General features: G+C 39.4%; 1 protein-coding gene across 2 annotated transcripts in view; it reads right to left on the bottom strand.

The window, feature by feature from the left end:
- Window positions 1-213: 213 nt before the first annotated feature.
- Window positions 214-22915, bottom strand: part of kcna4 (potassium voltage-gated channel, shaker-related subfamily, member 4) — a 91166-nt gene continuing 68464 nt past the window's right edge. For both annotated transcript variants that reach the window (XR_012598082.1, XM_074666064.1), the window contains one exon: window positions 214-3098. The gene's annotated coding sequence lies outside the window, so the exon portion shown is untranslated. The remainder of the gene's footprint in view (window positions 3099-22915) is intronic.

Raw genomic sequence — 22915 nt, forward strand, 5'->3', positions numbered from 1 at the left:
ACACATGTTCTAAATGATCTTGAAAAAGTTTCACTTTTATAAATACACATGATCATAATCCATGATTTGAAATGGGATTTCAGCGTCAAAAAAGTTTATTTCTGAATTCTTTTTCTCACTAAAAGTAAAGCTAAAAGTAAAAGGAGGTCAGAGCAGAAGAAAGATGAACAGGAGAGAGATAGAGCACGAGCTAAAGGCTAAAACCCAGGTTAATGTGTTTGTGCTAATGTTGTCTCCAACCCACAGTCAGCAGTTATTCTGCAGTGGTCTGTTCAAACTTGAGAGTCTATCAATAAAATGAAGAGCCAGGTTACGTTAGCTCTGCTTGGTGAGGTTGGAGTTGGTAGATGAGTTCTGGTAGGACAGAACCAGGATTCACTAAAATAATTATCATTTTTTTCTTTTGAGAGTCTAATCACTTCTTGACTCTAACTCCAGACATATTTTGCAATCCCCGAAAAAAATACACGAGAACGTCAGCTGTCAATCATCGTTAAACGCGACGTATAGCCTCGTTTTTAACCTCTTATAACTAATGAAAACGAAACTTTTCAGAAAAAAGAGGACTTGAATACAAGGCAGCCAAATGATATCTTCAAATCACCACAACAATCAGATGTGAGAAACGTTTCTACCAGGTGGATTAATTTTTTAAAGTTTGACCACAGCCCATCTGGAATGACTGGGGAGATGGATTTTTTGACCTATACTGCAGCCAGCCACCAGGGGGAGCAGTGTCTGTGGAGACCTCACTTTGGAAGTCCATTTTTTTACAGTCTATGGACACGTTTCAGAGCACCAGGCTGTGAGTAGAGCTAAATATAGCCGGTTACTAAACTACGGTACAAACTGACAACTGACAACTCAAGATTCCGTGGGTGCTAGTGCTCATGGGAAACAGAGTCTTAATTCCAGAAACACACTGGCGCCTTTAAAGACTTTCTCTGTTGTCCTGTGTTTTATATTTAACTTTTATTTTTCCATCCAGGGGTGGATTTCTGAACTTTAAAATAAAGAAAGGGATTTAATTTTCACTTTTCTTTTCTTGTCTTTACCTCAAACACAAAAGTAAACGCTACAACCTGACATTTAATCCACTTTCCTTCAGCTCCTCAGCGCTCTGTTTCCTTTGGCCTAATCCGTCTTTACCTCCCGTCCTCCTGATATGAAAGTCCTCTTAAGAGAAACCACACTGCTGATTGACAACCCCCAAACTTGGCTGTATTTCTGGTCAGACTTTTGAACCTCAGAAAAGAAGAACGTAATTAGTATCCACTCCCTGCCAGTGAAAGCAGACTCTCCGTAAAGATTTCCAAAGTCAACTTTTGACATCTTTTTTTAAAATATTGTGGCTGGGTTGTGTTTACAAGTTTTCCCGAAACAAAGAAATATCAGTAAAATTCAGTAAACAGCTCGTCTGAGGGATTCTATTATTGAGGTAATTACAGATATGATTTTTGGGAAAAAAGAGGAAGAATGTGAACTTTGGATTTTCCGTAATAGAGACAGAAAAAAAAAACGCCCAGAGCTCAAAGTTGATGCTTTAAGTGCCTGTAAGGGATGCTTGTTCATCTAAATGTAGTTAAAACGGCTGAAATATAAAAAACCAAGCCTGGCGTGTCAGAGGACGTTTCACTTTACGTCTGTGAGGAGAGAGGAAACAGAATGTGACGGACAAAGCTGCACAAGCGACATCAGCGTGTTTGGAAATAAATGACTCAGTGGGTTTTTAATGGCCAGTTTGTCAAAGAAAAATAAATTAAACAAGTAAAACCAACAAAAGACAGGAAGAAAAATACTGCCAAATACCCGACGATGAAGATCAACATGATCGTTTGAGTGAGGACAAAGCAAACACAGATGATGATGATGATGATGATGATGGTCGTAACAGTCAAAGAAAGTAAAAAGTCTCAGATTACTCTACCTGCAACACGTCTTAGGACACACAAGTATAAATGTCTGCTATGTACATTTTTTTCCTATTCAGTGTGCATCTATTTCACAACATGTTCCAGAAGTCCACGACATACAATAGATTCAGGGTTTCACCTTTGGTTATGTAATTATCAAGGCTAGGTTTAAAAAAATAGAGAACACACGTCCATGTTACTTTTGCATACAGTTAATTCAAAGTGAAAACAGATCAACAAAGCAGCTGGTCAGCTCTAAATTTGCATCTGAGAAAAAAACCGAAGGTATTTTGTCCCTACGCAGATGATCCTCGGGGGCGGCGAGCGCCTGGCGGGAGCCCGCTGAGAGCGCGGCGAGCGCCTGGCGAGCTTCATCTGCTGTCTCTGTGATAGAAAGTGAGTGTGGCAGATATTTATGACGGTGTTTATGTGCCTGACATCTTTGCTTAAGTGTGCGTGGATCTTAATGTAAGAGGATATTCGTCTGATGTATCTCAGTGTGTAGCGTTGAGCCAGTCCACGTCGGTCTCGTATATCTCCCCCCCTCTCCTCTCCACTCACTTCCTGAATGAGGATTTTCATGTGTTATGACACGATATGAATTTGAGAGTTTGTTGCCAGCGTCTGAGTGAGCGACTCGGGCCAGCCTTGTTTGGTTGACAATATGAAACAAGATAAAAATAGATTAAGTGGCACTGCTGCCTGCACACGAGCAGAGAGCAAACTCACCGTTTAGGAACCAATGACACCTACAAAGCCGACCCAACTAAAACATTATGTCGACGTTACAACCAAACAGGATCTCTATCATAGTAAAATATTCACATCTGTTCCTTACAAGACACTTTTTTCACATGTAAATAAAACATCTTTGTACTTATAAGTCTCTTAGTTTCGGCGCTTCATACATCTGTTAATGTGTAGTTATTAAGGCAATCACTTTGGGCCACCACCTACTGGGTCTTCTACCCGGTCCCGGTCTCAGTGAACCCGTCCAGGGTGGGTCTGTTTACCGCTGGCGTCCCTGCTCGTCCTAAAGCCGAGTCCTGTTCTGTTGTTGCTTTTATCGTCTCCTCTTGTGCTCAAGACGTCCAGTCCCTTTGTTTTGCTTGTTGTCTGCAGTTTCCAGATATGTGGGGGGGTGGTTTGGGGTGGGGGGGGCTCCCTCTCCTTTAACTGGCAGCACTGCAGAGCAGACAGGAAACAGGAAAGACTTAGTGTTCACATAACATAAAAACAAATAAGACAAGCAGGCAAGCAATTAATGAAATCAATAGAAACAAAAACAATAAAAACAAGATTTAAATAAGAAAAAAACACAAAATAAAAGCTTTTCTGTAAAAATAGGTCTTCTGTAAAAGTCTGAGCTCTGCGGCTCTAGAGCCTCATGCAGCTCTGACTCTTTTGCAGTGGCTCCTGGTTGCTTAAAAAAATATTGAAATAATTTTATTTAATTTTTCTTAAAGAGGGTATTGATGATTAAAGACACTGACACTAAATAAAATCCTGCGTTAACATTTAGTTGAACTAAATCTTCATCCCATCTGCCAATAAAGCCTGCCACCGCTCTACTTCACCTCAAAAAGACTGGAAGATCTGGAAGAAAATAGAGATTTTAATTCTGTGTGGATGGATTATTTAACTGAAAACTTTATATAAATGCTTAATATCTGGCAAAACATTAGCATAGATAAGAAATGATTGGTTGAGTGAATGAATGGAATTATGTTATCAGATTCAAGAATTTTCGAAACTTTTTTTTTTTAATTTTTCAAAATTCAAAATTGACAGTTTTGAAAATTTTCTACTATTTTGATTTCTTGAAATTTTTTAAAAATTAAAAAAAAAATCATCATTTTTTCAAATTTGATTCCTTTTTTATTTTTTTCCTTTTTTTTAAAATTCAAAAAATTGACATTTCAGCAATTTTTCCATTTTTTTAATTCTTGCAATTTTTTGAAATAAAAAATAAAACTTGCCAATTCCTTTAATTTGATTATTATTTGTTTTAATTTGTTTTTAATTTTTTCTTTTTTTTTTGAAATTCAAAATTGACATTTTTGCATTTTTTTTTTTAATTCTTGCAAATTTCTAAATTAAAGAAATGAAATTTGGCTATTTTTTTTAATTTGATTCATTTTTTCACATTCTTGCATTTTTTTGAAATTTCATATTTTTTAATTTTTGCAAATTTTTTTTGCAAATTTTAAAAATTCAGTGTATTTGTATTTTTTTTTTTGTAAAATTGTGCAACTTTGTGCAATTTCTTGAAAAAAAAAACAAAAACTGAGACATCACATGTCCAATTTTATTTATTTGAAGAACTTTTTTTTTTTAGATAATTTATCACTAGATTTTAACATGTTTAGAATTTATGCACTTTAAAGTCTCTTTCTTTTGAAGATAAAGTAAATTTTGTGGCTCCTGAATGACTTTAATCCAGGTGAGCTGAGGAAAAATGGCTATTATGAAAGTGAAGGTTGCAGACCCCTGGTTTAGACCTTGAAGCAGCGAGTAGAGCCCTGCCAGAGGATCTCAGACTGCGTTAAGGTACATATGGGGTTAAAAGCTCAGAAATAAAGTGAGGTGCTGGGCCTTAAATGAGATTAGACGAATCTTAAAATCAGTCCTGAAAGCAACAGGCAGCCAGAGGCTCAAAGCTCAGGACCTGAGGTTTCAACAAGTATTTGAGTTTTAGTTTCATTAAGTTTTATAAAGTTGACTGACATCTGTGGTTTTATCTCGGCTGGACAGTTAGCGAGACACTTCATGCTGGGATGATCTTCAGGTTTAACTGGGACGTAAAGCTGTGTGTCATCAGCATAGCAATGATAGTGGAAGTTATATGTGCAGAAAATGCTACCAACTACACATTCATATATTTTTCAACTACACATTCATATATTTTTATTCCACCCAGAGGTTTGAGGGCGAAGCATCTGACTGATGTAATGATCAGGGTCATTACGCAGGAGGCCTCTGAAGCTCTGAAGGAGGAGACGGTCTGAGACGGTCTGAGGTACTTTAATCACACTCACATTAGAAAAGTCATTACATGCAAGCTTGGTTAAAATAAATAATGTAAGATTCACTCCTCAGCGTACTTCTCCTCCTTTTCTTCTCCCTCAAAATGTTCATTTAATGTGTAAGAAGCAGCATCTGTCCTCAAACATTTCTGCTCCTCACACACACACAGACTCAGGGAGCTGGACGTCTGACGCTCTGCTGAGTAAGGTTTCTGTGTGTGAGGCTATAGGATGATATGATTATAGATGAAAAGGAAGAACACACACACACACACACAAAATACAATTCACTTTAACACAGCTTCATTAATCCCTGTAAGTGCAGTCGTGTGCATCAGTTCAGCACCAAGGTCAAAAAACACTCATAATAAAAACAAGAGGAGAGCAGCCTCTGTTCATAACAAAGCCTTCACTCTTTAAATCTGCAGAAGTTATTCATTCTGAGTCTGAAAACAAACAAATATCTGAAACATATCCCAGGAAAGACACCACAACCAAGTCGCTCTGATTCCTCTTTACGGCCAACAGTAAATTGAATTTATCAAAACGATCTTTGTTTCTTTAGACTGAATTTTTGAGGCTGTTCAGGTTGATTTTAATAGAAAAAAGCTGAGTCTGTGTTTCTGTTTAAAGCTCTGTATGTAGAGTTTAGCAGAGCGTCGTCGTCAGCAAACAGGAGGAGTTTTAAGGTCATTTTCTTTTACATCTTGTTTGTTCCTCGTGGCTGATTCTGAAGCAGGATTCGCTGACAGACGGACATTTTTTGGTGCAGTACTTGTTTCAGACGAAGAAGCTACAACCAGGGCTTCGCTTGGTGAAAAACCTCAGAGATAAACAGGATTTAATTTCTGATGCTCAACACAAACAGTTTAAACAAATGCAGATGCTGCCTGGGCAGGATCAGATACAGCACCAAGTTTCACCTTTTTGGAGCTTAATGGTGTAAATTCAGAGTTAAGAAAGTTTTTATTACTGTTTTATTTCTTTTAATTCAGCTAAAATAAATCATATCCTCACCTCCCTGCTTTCTGCAAAAGGTTGTCGTTGTTTTCCTACTAGAACCGCCATGAGCAGTCATTCTGACCACCAGCGTAGAAACATTACGATCTGTCATCTTCTGTTTAATAATATCTCTATAAAAATGAAATAATACCCACATTATGTTGGAACATGTTTGATTACACATTTATCTCTGACATAGCATCAGCATCTGACTCACTCCATCTATAGTTCGCAGGATCCCCAAGCTCCGATCAACCATCATCATCCTCAACATTTCAAACAGTTCCTTTAAACTCTCTCCACATTTTATTTTTCTGTTTATACTTTTTCTGTTGTGCAAAACAGGCTCCAATAAAATGCTGCCATCTCTGACAGTTCCAGCGGTTAATTACAAGACAATCAAAAGATTCAGTTTCTAAAACTCTGACCCTGTAATAACCGTATAGTTGTAACGCTCAGTCCATAACCTCGCATTACATCGGAAAAAAAGGGGGACTCGTTGGGCGATAATAGTGTAAGATAACTCTCTTTTTTATTTACACAAACTCTGAAAATAATCCTATAACCCCTCCCGTTTTTTTAAGCAACTAAATAGCACGACCCCAAATCATTATAAACCAAAAAATACAAAAACCCTTCACTCCAGGACGCTTCTTTACCGCCCGCGACAGCACACACGACAGCGGGCGTCTCCGTCATAAAAAAAATTAAAAAGAAACACAAAATAACCCTCAAAACCTAGACTTCAAGAAACAGAAAATATCCCCAAAGAACCCTCCAACGAAAAACAAACTTTCACCTAAAAATGTCCAATGTACAAGAGTTTTTTTTTTCCCTTATTCTTAACCCAAAAAAAAGTCCTCCTTCGCCTCCTGCCCCGAAGGTTTGGGCTCTTGAAAACAAAGTCACAAAATAAAGGAAAAATAGTCCAGCCAAAAAAAAAAAAGGATCGATCAAAATTAAAACTCTGGTATACCAGGAAAAAACTTTGAAAAAGAAACAACAGCAACGACCTCACCCAGGTCCGGGAGGAATATCCACGGCCACGCGCTCCTTTGTCCTTTCCGCGCGGGGGACGTCCACAACTAGAGGAAACAGCCTCCACAGTCGGCACCACAGCTTAACGTCTTTCGCATGAAATCAACAGTTTTCCGGTACTGATCATTTACTGTTTTTTTTTTCCTTTTTTTGGCTTTAACCCCCGTTAGTCCACAGTTCTCTGCGCGTTCCTTCGGCCCTGTTTCCCTCGGCACCTCCCCGGTCCTCCACACACACCTCTTCCCCCACGCCACATCCTCCCTTTTATCACCTTGGTTTCTAACATTATTTTTATTGCACTCCTCACCTACTATCAGTACAGGGACTTACATCAGCACCCAAAATGAACTAAGCCTACTTTTTTTCTTTACTCAGTTCATTTATTTTTCTATCATTTCCACTCATTTTTTTTCAGCACGGTGACCCTGTCACATAGTCACTGTAGACATTTGTGGCCAGAAAAGGTAGACTGAGAGATTATGCTCCTTTAGTGTAAACTCCATAAAAACAATTGCACACTAAAAGAGACACTTTAAAGACAAGTAGTCTTTTTTTTTTTTAGTTTGAAAAGTTTTGACAAAAATCTAAATAGATAAATAACATGATGGGCAAAATGAATGTTATGGCGTTTCTAGTGTCTTCCAAAGAGGTAATAACTCCTCAATATGTAATAATGTATTACATTTTCACGTCATTATGTAATAGCTCCGGAATTTGTAATAAAATTCTAGAATGTAATATGTAATAAACTTTGCCGCATTATGTAATAAGTTCCTAGTTATTACCTGTGGAAACCTGCAGTTTGTAATAAGTGATGTAATATGTAAAAACTTATGTAATGCAGCAGAGTTTATTACATTTTGCGTTCAAGAATTTTATTACAAAATGTGACAGATTATTACAAAATGCAACGTTATTACATAATGAAGTGAAAATTTACTATATTATTACAAGTTGGGGTTTTATTACATAATGTGGCGTTACAAGGCCACAGCATGAAAACTTCTCCTACTGAAAAAACTGAAATCTTATCAAGTGTTTTTGTCTTGTTTTCAGTAAAAATTGTTTTATTATGCTAAATATGAGCCACCTTCACCTGGTCAGTCCATAAAAATGTCTTGTTTTAAGTTATTTCAAGACAAAAATGAGGTCTGAACTGCTGCAACAAGTAAAAAAAAAAACTGCTAATGGAACAAGAGGAATTTGCTTCTGTAATTTTTCTCTGAAATCTCATCAAGTTTGTTAGGAAGTGAAAATGGCAGAGAGGGAAAACTGCATAAAGCAGGACTAAGTAATTTAATGAGAAACTTTTAACCTGTGAAACTGCTGCTTGTCCCTGAAGCTCCAGTTTTACTAAGACCTACACGGCTGTTTGACAGGATGTATGACTGTGACTCCAACAACCTAAAAAAAACCGATTAATTCAACCAAATAGCCAAGACTCAGAGCAGCGACTAACTTAGTGAACCTAAAACTCATGTAAACAACCCAACTCAGACACAAAAACACTGTTTATGATACAAAAACTAATAAGCAGAGAGAAAAACTGAGAAATAACACAGACTGTTTAATTACTTAAGATGGTTTTTCAAGTAAGTCGGTGTTTGAAGAACTTAAAAAAAAACAAAGAAAGAAAAGAAAGTATAGAGGAGAAAAACAACAGGTGTTTCTGAATCTCTTTTTTCTCTTGTTTCAGCTCTCATGAGCTTTATGTATCAGCTAAAATCATTTTCTATACAGAGCAAAATGTCTCCAGAGGAAAAGATACACGAGCAGAAGATGAGAAAATTGGAGTAACTTTAAAAAATGTTTTTAAAAAATGTTAAAATCCAGGAGTCAGAAAATTAGAAATGAAAGAAAAGCGCCAAGCGGACGTATCCTCTGAGCTGCAGGTGTGACAGCTCCAAAAGAATCAAATATAAAAAACATCACAACGACGTTCACCAACAAACGTGACAAACGCAGACGGTGTAAAAACTGTTGACGGATGCAGCTCGGTGGCGTTGGGCCTCCTGCAGCCTCCTGCAGCCTCCTGCAGCCTCCTGCAGCCTCCTGCAGCCTCCTGCAGCCTCCCGCAGCCTCCTGCAGCTCAGTCTTCAGCTGATTTAGCTGAAATCCCTCCTCCCTTCATGAAGCCTCTCTGTTTCTCCGGCTCCCCCCTGCAGGGCAGAGCGTTTCACAGAATAACTGTTCTGTGTCATAGCTGTTTGTGCTTATTAAGATGCAGACTATTAGAGACAAGCGTCCTCTTTTAACTGAGCAGCTGTTGTATAATTCTCCACCTCAATAATCGGAGAGTTTCCACACAGTCTCCCTGGAGTTGAGGCATTTTGCAGCAATCAGAGCTGCAGCCGGCGCGAGGCAATTACAACCTACACAGCCCGTGTTTTTATCTCACTCCCTTATTAAGACTTTGGAGCTGGACTGGTTTATATTTCTGTTTGAGAGGAGAGCGACCACGGTACACTCACAGGTAGTGTGTCGGTGTGTGTTGGTGTGTGTTTACCTCAGTCTGCCCTGTACCTGTATTGATAAGAGGACAAACACACTGACGGATCCAAAGTGAAGTGTTGGATTAACATGGAGTACGGCGTGTTAGAGACCTCAGAGTGACTGAATCACAGCGATAAGGTGACGCCGCGCTCAGAGACGCTCCTCTTAATAATTCAGCATCTGTGACCTTCCAGTTATTTAACACTCAGTCCAAAATGTCAAAGGAAAACAGTGAAAGGTGTTTTATGAACTCAGTTCCTTTCCTCAGGAGCTGACGTGAAAGCAGCTCCTCTAAGTGTGTGAGTGTGTGTGTGTGTACAGTGTGAAGTAGGCAACCTATAGCTGCAGGGAAACAGGGCTTTACCAGGTCGACTACAGCACCTGAGTGCACACAGACTCCGGTGGAGGTGTTGATGTTTGTGCAGCAGCCACAGGAGGACAGAGAGCTGGTCTGCACAGGAAGCTGGAGGAACTGAGGATTTCTGGACAAAACTAAACCCCCGTTCTGAGACGGCTGCTCTGAGCTGGTTACAGACTTCCTCTGATGAGCCAGGCTCTTTCAGGCTGAAACAACAGGGAGCATCTTTTACTGTTCTCCCAGCATAACATTAGTCGTCTACTTTGGCCAAGTGATGAAACTAACTCCAATAAAAAAGTGGAGATGAGCTGTTATTTTTAAATATTCTAATAATCTTTCATCTAACTTTTGTCCCATCTTAAAAATGTATTTTTAAACTAGTTTCACCAGGCTCTGGTTGTAATGTGATATAACTGTCAGACGGTGTTTGTGGGGGAATTATAAGCTAATTTCTTTTTGTTATAAAATTACAAAAATCTTCCAACTTCAAACAATCTTAAGAACATGAGAAATCACAAATTTCAGTTTTAAGTGGCACTGTAATGGTACGGGCACACCAAACGCGAATTTGCTGCGCGATTACATACAAAGTCAATGCAAAGATGCGTTTTAGACGCCGATTCGCCTTGGAGCGTTCACGCGTTTGGGCGGGAGACGCGAATTAGCTCGAGTTGAAAAAATTGAACTTTTGACGCGAATTTGCGTGAGGGCTTGCCGCGGCCGCCAATCAGCGATGACCACCCATGACCCATGATAAATAAGATTATGAAAACGCCAACAGGACAAAAGCAACAAGGAAGACAGTTAAATAGCAACGGAAAACCATGTGACGCTCGGAGCGCAAGTCATGTCACAACAAATGGAATGCACGTGACGTCACAACAAGTGGAAAACAAGTGATATCACAACAAATGGAATGCAGGTGACGTCACAACAAATGGAATGCAGGTGACGTCACAACAAATGGAATGCAGGTGACGTCACAACAAATGGAATGCACGTGACGTCACAACAAGTGGAAAACAAGTGATATCACAACAAATGGAATGCGCGTGATGATTGAATCATATAGAGGCTTTCGTAGCTTTCAAACTTTGCATTGTGTGTTTTCCTGGTGTTTAAATCAGGAACAAATAAATGTAAGGAGATGATTTCTGTCCACATGTCGTTGTTCATGGACCCCTGGTTTTTTGGTAGCTTTTACAAATCAATGTCAATTCCAACTTTCCTTAATTTCATGTCATATTCCACATTTTTACCGGTCTCACTGTATTTACTACCACACTCCCCAATGCTAAGTCTCTTTTACTCCTTTGCCATTGGTTTTTTTCATGTGCACGTCTGGTGAAGTAGTGTCCCAATTCGGTGAAGGTGAAGAGCTACACAGCCCTCAAAACAAAGACAAACCACGACTTCACTTGAAACCAAAGAGTTTGACAATGTCCCATGATACTGATTTTTTTATCAGACACCCAATTTTTTGCTACTCCACGTAAATATTAGCCACGTTTTCAACTGTTGGTTGTATTTTGAAATTGCTCATTAGGATGATCTAGCTAACGCTGCTATAGCAACAGCTAATAGTGGCTACAGTGATGTCAGAGCAGGGCGACAGATTCACAGCAAACAGACTTCACTACAATGAACAAAGCTAAGCCGCATTCAGGAGCTAGGTTAGCTAAATAAGCTATGACAAGCTAAGGTTACAGCATTCAGAAGCTACATAATATAGTTTCTGAATACTGTAACATTAGCTTAATGTTAGCTTTTTGTAGCTTAGCTGTATCATTACCCATGTAACTGGTGTTATCATCTGTTTTTAGCATCACTTTGTCATCACAGTGTTTTGTTTGGAGTTGAATGATCAGTCTTTCTGCCTACGACAGCTAGCGAGCGTCTCAGGGTGATGACGTAGCAGGATCTTTGTTATGAAATTAGTAAAAACATTGACGTGTTTTTAATTTTACAGCATCAAAAACTCATAAACATGCAAATTTATTAATATTTTATCTTTATTAACCTGCAAAGTGTGCTGCTAGAGAAATAGTTACTGAACACAAACCAACGTAGGACAGCAATCAATTTGACAACCAAGACTTAAGCCCAAAAAATTACCCCAATCTAGAAATGTCCTGTATTTTGGTGCTGAGATCAGAGCTTGATAACTTCTTAAAGGCTCAGTTTGTGTTAATAATTATCAACAGTTGTGATAAAAACTAAAGACAAACTAAAGACAAACTGATTTCCTGTGAGTTTAGATAAAACCACAGCTCTTCATTTCGTTAGTGTTTCTGTAAACGTGCATAATGAAATATTACTGACACAGAGATACAGCTACAGAAGAATAAGAGTCGTGCCCTGGAGCTGATTTCACTGGGAGACCATGAACAGGTGAGGTGTGCAGAAAAAGTGACCTTAGCGTTCAGGCCTGATAAAAACAACTCCAGCTTCAGGCCATGTGTAACTCAGTTGGAGCCTCAGAAACCTCTGCTGTGCTGCGAGCTGTGTAAAGGCACCTCTGTGTGATACTGCGAGCAGATATCATGACAACAAATTAAGCTAAATTCCTTTTTAATGGGAGGCTGCAATATGAGAGTGAGTCATTTGCTGTGTGAGGAGCTTTGCTGCGATGAGTTTCCTGATGATGATTAATGCAAACCAAGCCGGGCCTGACAGCCTCTGGGGATTTGGGAAAGAGTTGCCAGAATCGTATTTTTGGTTGCCAGGGTGGACAGAGTGGATTTAACAGCGGATGAGCATTGATATAACCGTCCTGCTATACTTAGAAATCACAGATCTGTGTTTGTTTTTATCTTACCTGTTACTAAAGCAGATCACTGAGTGCTCTTTAATACCAACCTGTCAGTGTTTCTCAGTGTTTACTCACAGAGTGATGAAGCTTTCACACACCGACTGACAGAGAAGCACGAGTCCTCCTGTTTGCTAACTTCAGTCTTACAGCCAAACATTACAAACACCTATCAAAGAAAAAACAGCCCCTCATTCAGACCCCATCCATCTCTTCAGGGCCTGCCTCCTCAGCAGCAACAGATGAAACCTGTTCAGATCCACAAAACCACCTGCAGCCCAGAGCCCTCACCGTTCACACGTTAAAAAGCCTGGGAGCTGTTTCCTTTCTTTTTCTCCACATTTAAACCATTTTATGTTTGCAGAAAGCAACCAGATGAGACAGAATCTGCAGGTATGATATTATGGAGAGGAGTTTTACAGCCCCAGAGTGAAAAATATGATTAAAACAGCTGCAGGAGGCTGATGGAGTTCATAAATCCAAATGAGCCAACAGTTATTTCACCTGATTTTCCAAACTCTCCAAACTGTTTTACAGTCAGCTGCACTGAAAAACATCATGAGTTGGCTTTACTCAAAAAAATAACGGAAACTTGTAGCCTCATAAAAGTTAATTTAAGTTATGCTGACTTAAATATGAAAAGTATATACAACTGGATTAGTTTGATTACACAAAACCTTTCTCACATATGTTTTTAAGTTAATGCAATTTAGGTCATGATTCATGATGACTCATTTTTCTTGTTTTGCACTCCTTAAAAAAAAAAGCTCTACTCACTTAAATCTGTGTAACATTTTACACTTAATAATTCTGTGTAAATCAATAAATTTGCCTTTTGAATAAAGTAAATGTTATGAAAAAAAATTGAAGCAGATCTGAACCAACTTAAATAACATTTTGAAGTACAGCTGGATCTAATATCCACAGTGTTTCCTCCTCACTCATGGTTACAAAACGCCGTCATAACAAAAATCAGCTCTAATTTCATAACTTAAGCAACCATGAGTAAGGAGGGAAGGCAGCAAATATGAGACCTGGCTGTACATTGAAATATTGTTCCTCAGAGGGCACAGCTTGTCTGTGCACCACGGCACTGACTGATGGTCTGTGCTCCATGACACAGGGTCTTCTATCAATTAACTTTTAATAAATGAAATGTTTGACTGGACTATCACGCTATTTTGGCAATTTTGAAATGTAGTGTAGGAGGAGGTTTTTTGCAGTTAACTTGAAATTATCACTACTGGGATAATGTTTTAAGCACAGATTGCTGGCCCATGTTGTAAAGCACAGACAAACGATCCGTGTTGTGAAGTATAGACTAAAGGTCTGTGTTGCGAGGCACAGACAAACGGTCTGTGTTGTGAGGCACAGACAAACGGTTTGTGTTGTGAGGCACAGACAAACGGTTTGTGTTGTGAGGCACAGACAAACGGTCTGTGTTGTGAGGCACAGACAAACGGTCTGTGTTGTGAGGCACAGACAAACCGTCTGTGTCGTAAGGCACAGACAAACGGTTTGTGTTGTGAGGCACAGACAAACGGTCTGTGTTGTGAGGCACAGACAAACGGTCTGTGTTGTGAGGCACAGACAAACGGTCTGTGTTGTGAGGCACAGACAAACGGTTTGTGTTGTGAGGCACAAACTGCCTGTACCACTGCTGCACATCTTGAAGTACAGCAGAGCCTCATATCCACTGCGTCAGAGAAAAAAAAAACAGAGAAAAATGCTTTGCTGAAACCAAATAAAACCTTTTTTTAAGTATAAAGGAGCAGTTTTTTTAAGTTTGGTTACAGAGAATATTTCATTGAAAAATGTGGAAACTTTAGGTTAGTTTGACTATTCTGAGTTAGATTAATACAAGGTGAAGATTTGAAATTAATCTAATGACTAAGCACATGAGACTTTTATCCATTTGTTTTTGTTACTTCAACGTAAAACAGTTGTTTGAAAAAAATTGAACTGTCTTTCGTGTTAGTTGGACCAATAGTTTGTTTATTTTAGTGTATGTGGACATGCTCAAAAATGTCTGGAAATTAATTAAGTACCAAGTAGATCAGGGCTTATTTTCACATGTTAGGACTGTTAAAATAAAAAACAAATCTTGCTGATAACTTTTTTTTATGTAGAACCAACTTTTTCAAAGTTTGTCAACTTTTTCAAAGTTTGTCAACTTTTTTGACTTCTTGTTACCATTACTTGTCTAAAATGAGTGCTCATAACATTTTAATGAAAATGTTTTTCATTGAGGTCAATGTTGTGTTTTACAGTCTACTTCAGCTTTTAGTTATGTCTCTTTTTAACTCTGTATTTGAGCTAAATGTTTGAAAGATCCACGTCAAAACCAAAGATTTTCAATTCACCATCAGCGTCAGACTGAAAGAGTGAAGTAAAACAAAACGACATCTGAGTCTGAAGGTAAATATTTCTCCATGTCTCCGTTCAGATGCTTCATCCTGTGCTGTTATTGGCTGTTTCCAGGCGTACAAACTGTGCTGTTGTCTCGAACGGCTGTTGCACGTTTGCTTGGTGCCAGCAGTGATCAATTGGAGATTAGCAGATTACTCATGCTCCTTTCTAGTGAGCATCTGATGGTTGGGAATGAGGAAGGAGCTGGAGCGTACTGCAGAGATCCACCAGGCTTAGAGGGATTTATGAGAGGGCTGATTAAGAAATCACTGCTTACAATGTGTGATTAATTAACGGCAGTATAGTTTGTATTAATAGCCACAGCTGTGCGTAACGTGACCTCGGTGATGCAACACAGAAGGCTGCTGATGAGCGAGCAGCTGACTGAGCCCTGCGTCATGTTTACAGTGAAGTATTTACAGTGAGATGTGAGTTAAAATAATTCACGTGTCACGATGACTGAGGTATATCCACAGCTTTCACTTCAGCCTTACTCCACCTCACCCCTTCAGAGACCTGAGCAGCTCAAAATAAAAATAAAAAACACGTTTCCACATGGTCAGAGCTGGAAATGTTTGCGCCTCCGTCTGGAACGAACGCCTCGAGAGGGCGTGCAGGTGAGGACATTGGCTGTAAATGCTTTCACCGCTGAATGGAGCTGAGGAAATGAGACATAACAGCTCCTCATTACTTGTTAGCATTGCCCGAGCGTCAACCCTGCAGCCTCCTGCAACCTCTGAGGCTGTAAATCTTTTCTAAATGGCAGGCAAATCTCCCTTTTCACATCTTGGGTTATGGCCACGTTAATCTAACATAATGTCCAAGGAGTGTGTGTGCTGTTTGGTTTTATTTACTGCGGGGAACAAATTTCTCTTACAGAGACTTTCTCCACAGAGGACTTATTTTTAGGGATATATTTTCAACAGTTTGACATCTGCTTGCTTTGGCAGTACGGTTATTAGTTTATAATGTTCTCAGCCAAACTCATTTTTAATCAGCTATTTCCATGCTGAGATCTGTTCATACTCTTTATAAGCTCTCTAATGCTCAAACCACATTGTTGTTCTTTTTTGCACTTGATAAAATACTAGAAATCAATGAGAAAATAACAAATCAATACATGTACTTGATCAGCAACACGTTAAAGATGGAGTAGAAGGTCCCATATTATGCAAAAATCACTTTATTAAGTTTTTTAGTGAGTCTTTGTCTTTCCTCCCAGCCCACAAAATGTGATATTTAATGACCAAACCTGTTCTTAGTAGAGCTTGTGAATGTAAAATTCTGACCTAAAACGAGCTGTTTGGAATTTCCAGGATTTGCCGGCGTCAGTGATTCCCTTTTCTGACCAATCAGGAGCAAGTCTGACCTGATTGGTCCACCAGAGCAGATACCCCCCTCCCCGCCCAAAGTTGAAGAGCCATCACTGCTCTGTTTTTGGCTGTAATCAGCCACATAATTCCATGCTCAAGCTTCCCATCTCAGAAGAAGACAGACTAAGTTTCTAGAGTTCATTTATCAGGAAATGTTCCAGCTACACTCAGTAAAACTGAGCATGTGTGTGCTTGTCACTTCACGGCCGACTGCTTTTCCAACTTTGGACAGTCCAACAGAGGGCTAGCCAATAGACTGGTCCTGAATCCAGGCGCATTACCAACCATCCTCCAACAAACCTGGGACCCTGGAAATGTGAGTATTTTAAATGCTGTGTGCTGTGGAGCAGATGGAAGAGCTTTTCCTCAGTGTCCCCCCTGTCTCTGTGTTAGCTTCAGGATGCTAACTTTAGCTGCGGTTAGCCTGTTGTTTTAGCCTGTAATGTTACGGTAAACCAGCTTCTCTGTTTTCTAAACATTGTGCACTCAGAGCTCGTGGCGCCGCTCTCAGTGACGTGGAAGAGCGGGGCGGTATCAGCGGTGGCTCATTTACATATGAAGGCCACGCCCACTAAATCAGAGCGTTCTGAACAGAGGGGCTATGAGAGCCTGGAAACAATGCTGCTGTGCTTGATTTATTGGCTTTTTGGACCAAAACATGTTACTACCATTTCATGAAGACATCAATGATCCAGATTAAACTGAAGAAAAGGAGCAGGAGATTGGAGCTTTAAGTTGCCATTAACCGGGTTGGGTTGTGTACCCCATAGTTCCTAGATTAAAATCCAACCTCTGGCCTCTTCTCCACATGTCATCTCACCATGTTTCCTACTCCATCTGATATCCTGTCCTCTCAAAATAAAGTATGGTGGCCGGTGAGTATCAGACGATTTTCAAAAGCCACAACACGACAGAAGTAAAGTCACGATGGAAGTTATGAGGACAGTTATCCCAACTGACACAGAAAAGTGTGTGAGAAAAGTTGTGAAAGTAAATAAATGGTTGTTTTCTTATATAACTTCAGCTACAATCAATCAGATAATCATTTTCTAAGTTTTAGAACTTTCTGTGTCCGTTGGGCTAAGTGATCTTTTTTAACTTCCCTTGTGGCTGCACTGTATGTTGTTGCATTTGCATTTGCGTTTTCTTCACTTCCTTTGTGTTGTAGCTTTTGCAAATTGTCCGACACCCACTGGCCACCGTAATAAAAGCACAAACAGCCCAAAAGCCGCTGTTGATAAACAAATAATCCCTCTATAGAGCCAAATCATAACAAACGTTATCTCAAGACACTTACAGGTCCAGACCCGTTAATGCTAATAAAATTTTATTAGCAGAAACCCAACATCAAGACAAGATCAGGAGTCTTATCTCATCTTAACCCACCATTTTTTGGCTAGCTACTCCTTTAGCAAGTACTCACCGATTTTCACCAATCAAACTGCAAAATGTTTAGACTGTTCAGGAGAATTTTGCTTGTTTCACTCAAATTTCTAACTCTCTTACTTTTCAAAATATTCAACATTAAAAAACAAAATTTAGCCCATGGAAATGAATGGGAAATGATCGGTCACCATGGAAACAAGACAGTCTCTTCATGTTTGTCCTGATTGTTTACATTTAAACTCAACAAATAGAGAGGTTATAAATAGGATTGGTGCCCTTAGAGTCAGAGGAGTAAGGGCTCAGCATTTCAGTATCCAGAAATGTGCTTTTCTCACTTTAGCTTCGTTGTTTCCTGATTTTAAGGTCCCACCTGAAAAGTGAGTGTTGCATTCAGGGACCTGGTCTGAGTTGGAGTTTCTGAGAGATCCACGGTCACAACATTTTATTTCTGATGTTATTCTGCAGCCAGGGACAGTTTTTGTCAATGGCCTCTGGCTGTAAACTTCCCATTCCTCAGCTTTAATTTCACATCCACCTTGATATTTGTCTTGGCACAAACTGCTCCACAAAGCCTCTGAGTCTGCTACAGGTAGAAAGTGCCAGCTCACCCTTCAGCCTCTAATTTTGTTTTAACTAAAGCTGTGAGATTATGACAGTTTGCTCTTAAGCTCCCTCCCTGGAGAATATCCTCTCTGACACCAAAGTGTTTGTTAATACTCTGCTAAATCTTCCTCTGATCTGTGTGTCGCAGCGCTCCAAACCATCAACATCAAAGCAGAGCGGGAGCTTCTCCGACGCTTCACCGACGCTTTACCTGCTTCACTTTTACAAAGGATGCTCCGTGAAACAGATTCCTTTTCAGACGACGTGACTTTGACCCTCCTTCGGCAGAGGCTCGTCTTTGAGAGGTCACATGATGAACGATTATGACCCACAAATCTGTGCGTGTGCTGCTCTTTGGAGAGACAAAAATGTTCACCGACCTTTCATAGAGGTTTAAAATCAAAGGGGCTGTTTTCTGCAGGATGAACGAAGCTTAAAGAAGTCGTATTGTTCTGCAAACTTCCGTCAATTTATGCAAATAATCAGATTGATGCATCAGCAACGAGGTGAGCTGCACGTCCTGGTTGGTTTTCATTTCAGTGTTGATGATTAAAGTGATTAAAAGAAACATGAAAAGAAATCACAACGTTCAGGTCCATAAATAATGATTATGGTGAATTAAGTACGATAACTCAGGAAAAAAGTATTGAACACACCATGGAAAGGCTGAATACTTTGGACAGGAAATGCACCATACCACCTGAAATCTGTCAGTAATTATTACTTGAACTTCCAATTAGTGCAAACCAACATCAGCTGGGCTAGAGCAAATTGATGGTCCTATAAAAAAGGTGTTTTTTTCACCAAGCAGTTAAATAGCACACACCTCATGATGGGTAAAGGCAAAGAGCTCTCTGAAGACATTCACAACCTGATTGTTGCTCAGCATCAGAATGGAACTGGTTACAGACTTATATCAAAGCACCTGAATATTCCAGTCAGCACCGTTGGGGCCATTATTCACAAGTGGAAGAAGCCCCACCTTACCATCAACAGGCCACGCACAGGAGCTCCTTGAAGATTTCTGACCAGGGAGTCAGAAAGATAGTCAGAAGAGGACTCAACCAGCCAAGGACCACCCTGAAAGTGCTCCAGAAAGACTTGGAGGCAGCAGGTATAATTGTTACAGAGAAAACAATAGGCAATGCACTCCACCGCCATGGCCTCTATGGACGCTCAGCCCACAAGACTCCATTCCTCAAGAAAAGGCATGTTGAAGCTGGTTTAAAGTTTGCTAAACAGCATCTTGACAAGCCTGTAGAATACTGGGAGAATGTTGTCTGGTCAGATGAGACCAAAACTGAACTTTTGGGCTGTCATACTACAGACCATGTTTGGAGGAGAAATGGCTCTGCACATCAGCCAAAAAACACTACACCAACAGTGAAGTTTGGAGGTGAAGCATCATGGCATGGGGTTGTTTCTCATCTCATGGTGTTGGCAAACTTCATATAACTGACGGAGCAATGAATGGAGCCATGTATGGGGAAATTCTTGATCTGAATCTGCTGCCATCCACCAGGATGATGAAGATGAGACGTGGCTGGACCTTCCAGCAGGACAACCATCCAAAGCACACGGCAAAGTTGACTCTCAAATGGTTTCAGAAAAAGAAAATCAATCTGTTAGAACGGCCTAGTCAATCACCTGACTTCAATCCTATTTTTTTCCTGTGTTATCGTACTTAATTCACCATAATCATTATTTATGGACCTGAACGTTGTGATTTCTTTTCATGTGTGGATTATTTGAGTTAATACCAATGTCTGGGAGGAATCTTGTTTGGAAATAAATGTGATGAGGAAAAAGTTGACGTGTTCAATACTTATTTTCCCCACTGTATCAGGAAGCTTCTAGACCAGGAGAGACTTTGCTTCATACCTCGACAGAATAATGAAATAAATGAAATAATCCTTCAGAGACTGACTTTAGAGGGATGCACATGCACATGTAGCACGCTGCCTGCCTTCCTGCTCGCTGACACTAATCCAAAGGCAGCAGGGATTTTCTGCCTCTTGCTGCTTCTTGCCTCACACCCCTGCAGGGCTCACAGATCCACACTGGCTTTCCCAGCCACACACACACACACACACACACGTGTGCAAACATACACAGATGAACACAGGATGGACTATAAATATTCAGGCCAGGAACGGTGGTATGTGCAGCGCAGCGTACGCCGGGGACGACACACTCGCTGTGCTTATTTCGGGCCTGCCACCGAGCCCCCTGTCAGCACTTTCTGTGGGAGGGAAACTCGCACATCTGCTCGTCCGCTGCTGCTCATTTAAGCAGAATGTGTTCGACAAAGCTATGAAATCGACTCGCTGTTTGTATGTCGTCTTGAACACAACTCATCAGGCGGAGTGGAGTTACAGCCGAGCTTCAGGTGTTGAGGAAGCACACGTGCAGCTCAGCCTCTCAGGTTGAAGCACGTCGGGCTGTCACAGCGAGTTAACGGCAGGACATGAACGCAGACATCATTAACGTCATGTTTACTCAATGAAAGAGCAGAATGCTCCTCCGTTTACTCTTCTCAATCACCGCCTGCAGTCTAAATATACTCTTCATCTATAGAGTTACATAACCAGAGCGCACAGTATACATATAGCATGATAGGAGGAGGAGAGAGCCACTGAAAAACTGGGTTAGGACCAATTACTTCCATGCCAGCAGCCAAGTAATCTATAAGTTTAGATGTTTTCCTCGTCCCTGACACTGATACAAACAGACAGCAGCTCTTATCTAATCTCTTAGCCCCACGACTCACTGACAGGACCAATGGTTTGGAGTCCAAAATGTCAAAGTTAGGGCTGTTTGCAGTCTGGAAACACATCTTGACTGCTGACTTTAATAGGCTGCAAATACAGGATGAAGGAAATATAAAAGCATCTGAAATATGTTGGTTTTTCTTTACGGTTTGATGCGAATATGAATTTCTCTGCATCAGTCAGTCAAAAAAAAACATTTGTTCATACATTTGATCTTATTTAGTATTGAATACATCTGCTTGTCTGAGCCATGCAGCATGTCTCAGGGGTTTTCAGTGTTGGTCAGTCATCCTTAACGTTACATACGGATCCGTATCCAGACGGAGCCTTCTGTCCATGCTCTGCGTTCATTTCATACGTATTTCTCCATTAAGCTTACGGGTGAAACGGAGCAGTACCACCAGAAACTAGGGGGGCAGTGTTACTGTTACTACCTTATGTATCCTCTGTTTTCTCATTATTATTCTTATAAGTATTATACATAAGTATTCTTTATTTTTATTTTATTTTTTTCAATACTTTTTGTATATTTGTATATTCTATATCTTATCTTTCTATATATTCTGTTCTATTTTACAGAATGTACAGCAAGTAAATCTGTATTATTTTCTTGTTAATTGTTGCACCAATACACCAAGTAAAATTCATTGTATGTACAAATAGCAACAAAACTTGATTCTGATTCTGAAACCAGGGGCAGCACTATGGGTGGGCCCAAAGTGTCCCAGGCCCACCCATAACGTTTCTTGTAGTATGTATATATTTTTAAATAAGTTAGAAAAGTACGGTGGCGTATTGCTGTCACCTGAAAATATTTTTTAAAATAAATCCTCCTGTTTTTACCAGATTACTATCTCATAAAAACAGGATTTTATTTATTTTTGAATTTCCTGTTTTTACAGGATACTAGCTTTAAAAACGCAGAAAATATTTATTTTCAATTTTCCTGTTTTTATGAGATACTATCTCTACTAAATACTGTTTTTATGAGATGGTATGTCGCAAAAGACAGGAAATTCTAAAATAAATAAATTCCTGTTTTGTTTTTTTTTTTTCTGATTGTCACTTTATCAGCTGTTGTCACTTTAACTGCTGCTTCAGTGTTGAGTGTTTAGTAGTTAATTTATAGCAATTATTCCTCCTGGTTAGTGCTTATGTTAATGATCTCATTTTTATATTTTTACAAACATTTTAACTTCTACTTGTGGTTTACACTGGAAATCCCCCATTGCTGCTGCTATAGCTATTATTACAACTATAATAATAATAATAATAATAATTATTATTATTATTATTATTATTATTATTATTATTATTATTATTATAACTATTATTGCTATTGTTTGTATTTATTTTGTATTTTGCTGTATAGAACCTGTGTTTTATTTATCTTCTTTCTACTCTTATCTATTCTGCACATCTTTTTTGTACTATGGTGTTACTTGCTGCTGGAATCTGAATTTCCTGAGGGAACACTCCCAAAGGATTAATAAAGTTCCTATCTAATCTAATCTAATCTAAACTGATTTTATTTGTTTTTTGAGATAGTTATGTTGTAAAACAGGAGAATTTTTTTTTTTTTTTTTTTTTTTTTCAGTGAATGCAATACACCACTATGTAAAAGAGCATAGTAAAATTTTTTCACAGCATGTTTGTTTTGTAAAGGTTAGGGTTAAATGCTCTGTTTTTGTGAAATGAGCCACGATTTTTAATCTGTGGCCGGATACAAAAGCT

Source organism: Halichoeres trimaculatus, unplaced genomic scaffold (genome assembly GCF_033239565.1).
Source record: "Halichoeres trimaculatus isolate MK-OKI-2021-1 unplaced genomic scaffold, fHalTri1.1 fHalTri1_scaffold_3, whole genome shotgun sequence".
In the NCBI taxonomy this organism is placed as follows: Eukaryota; Metazoa; Chordata; class Actinopteri; order Labriformes; family Labridae; genus Halichoeres; species Halichoeres trimaculatus.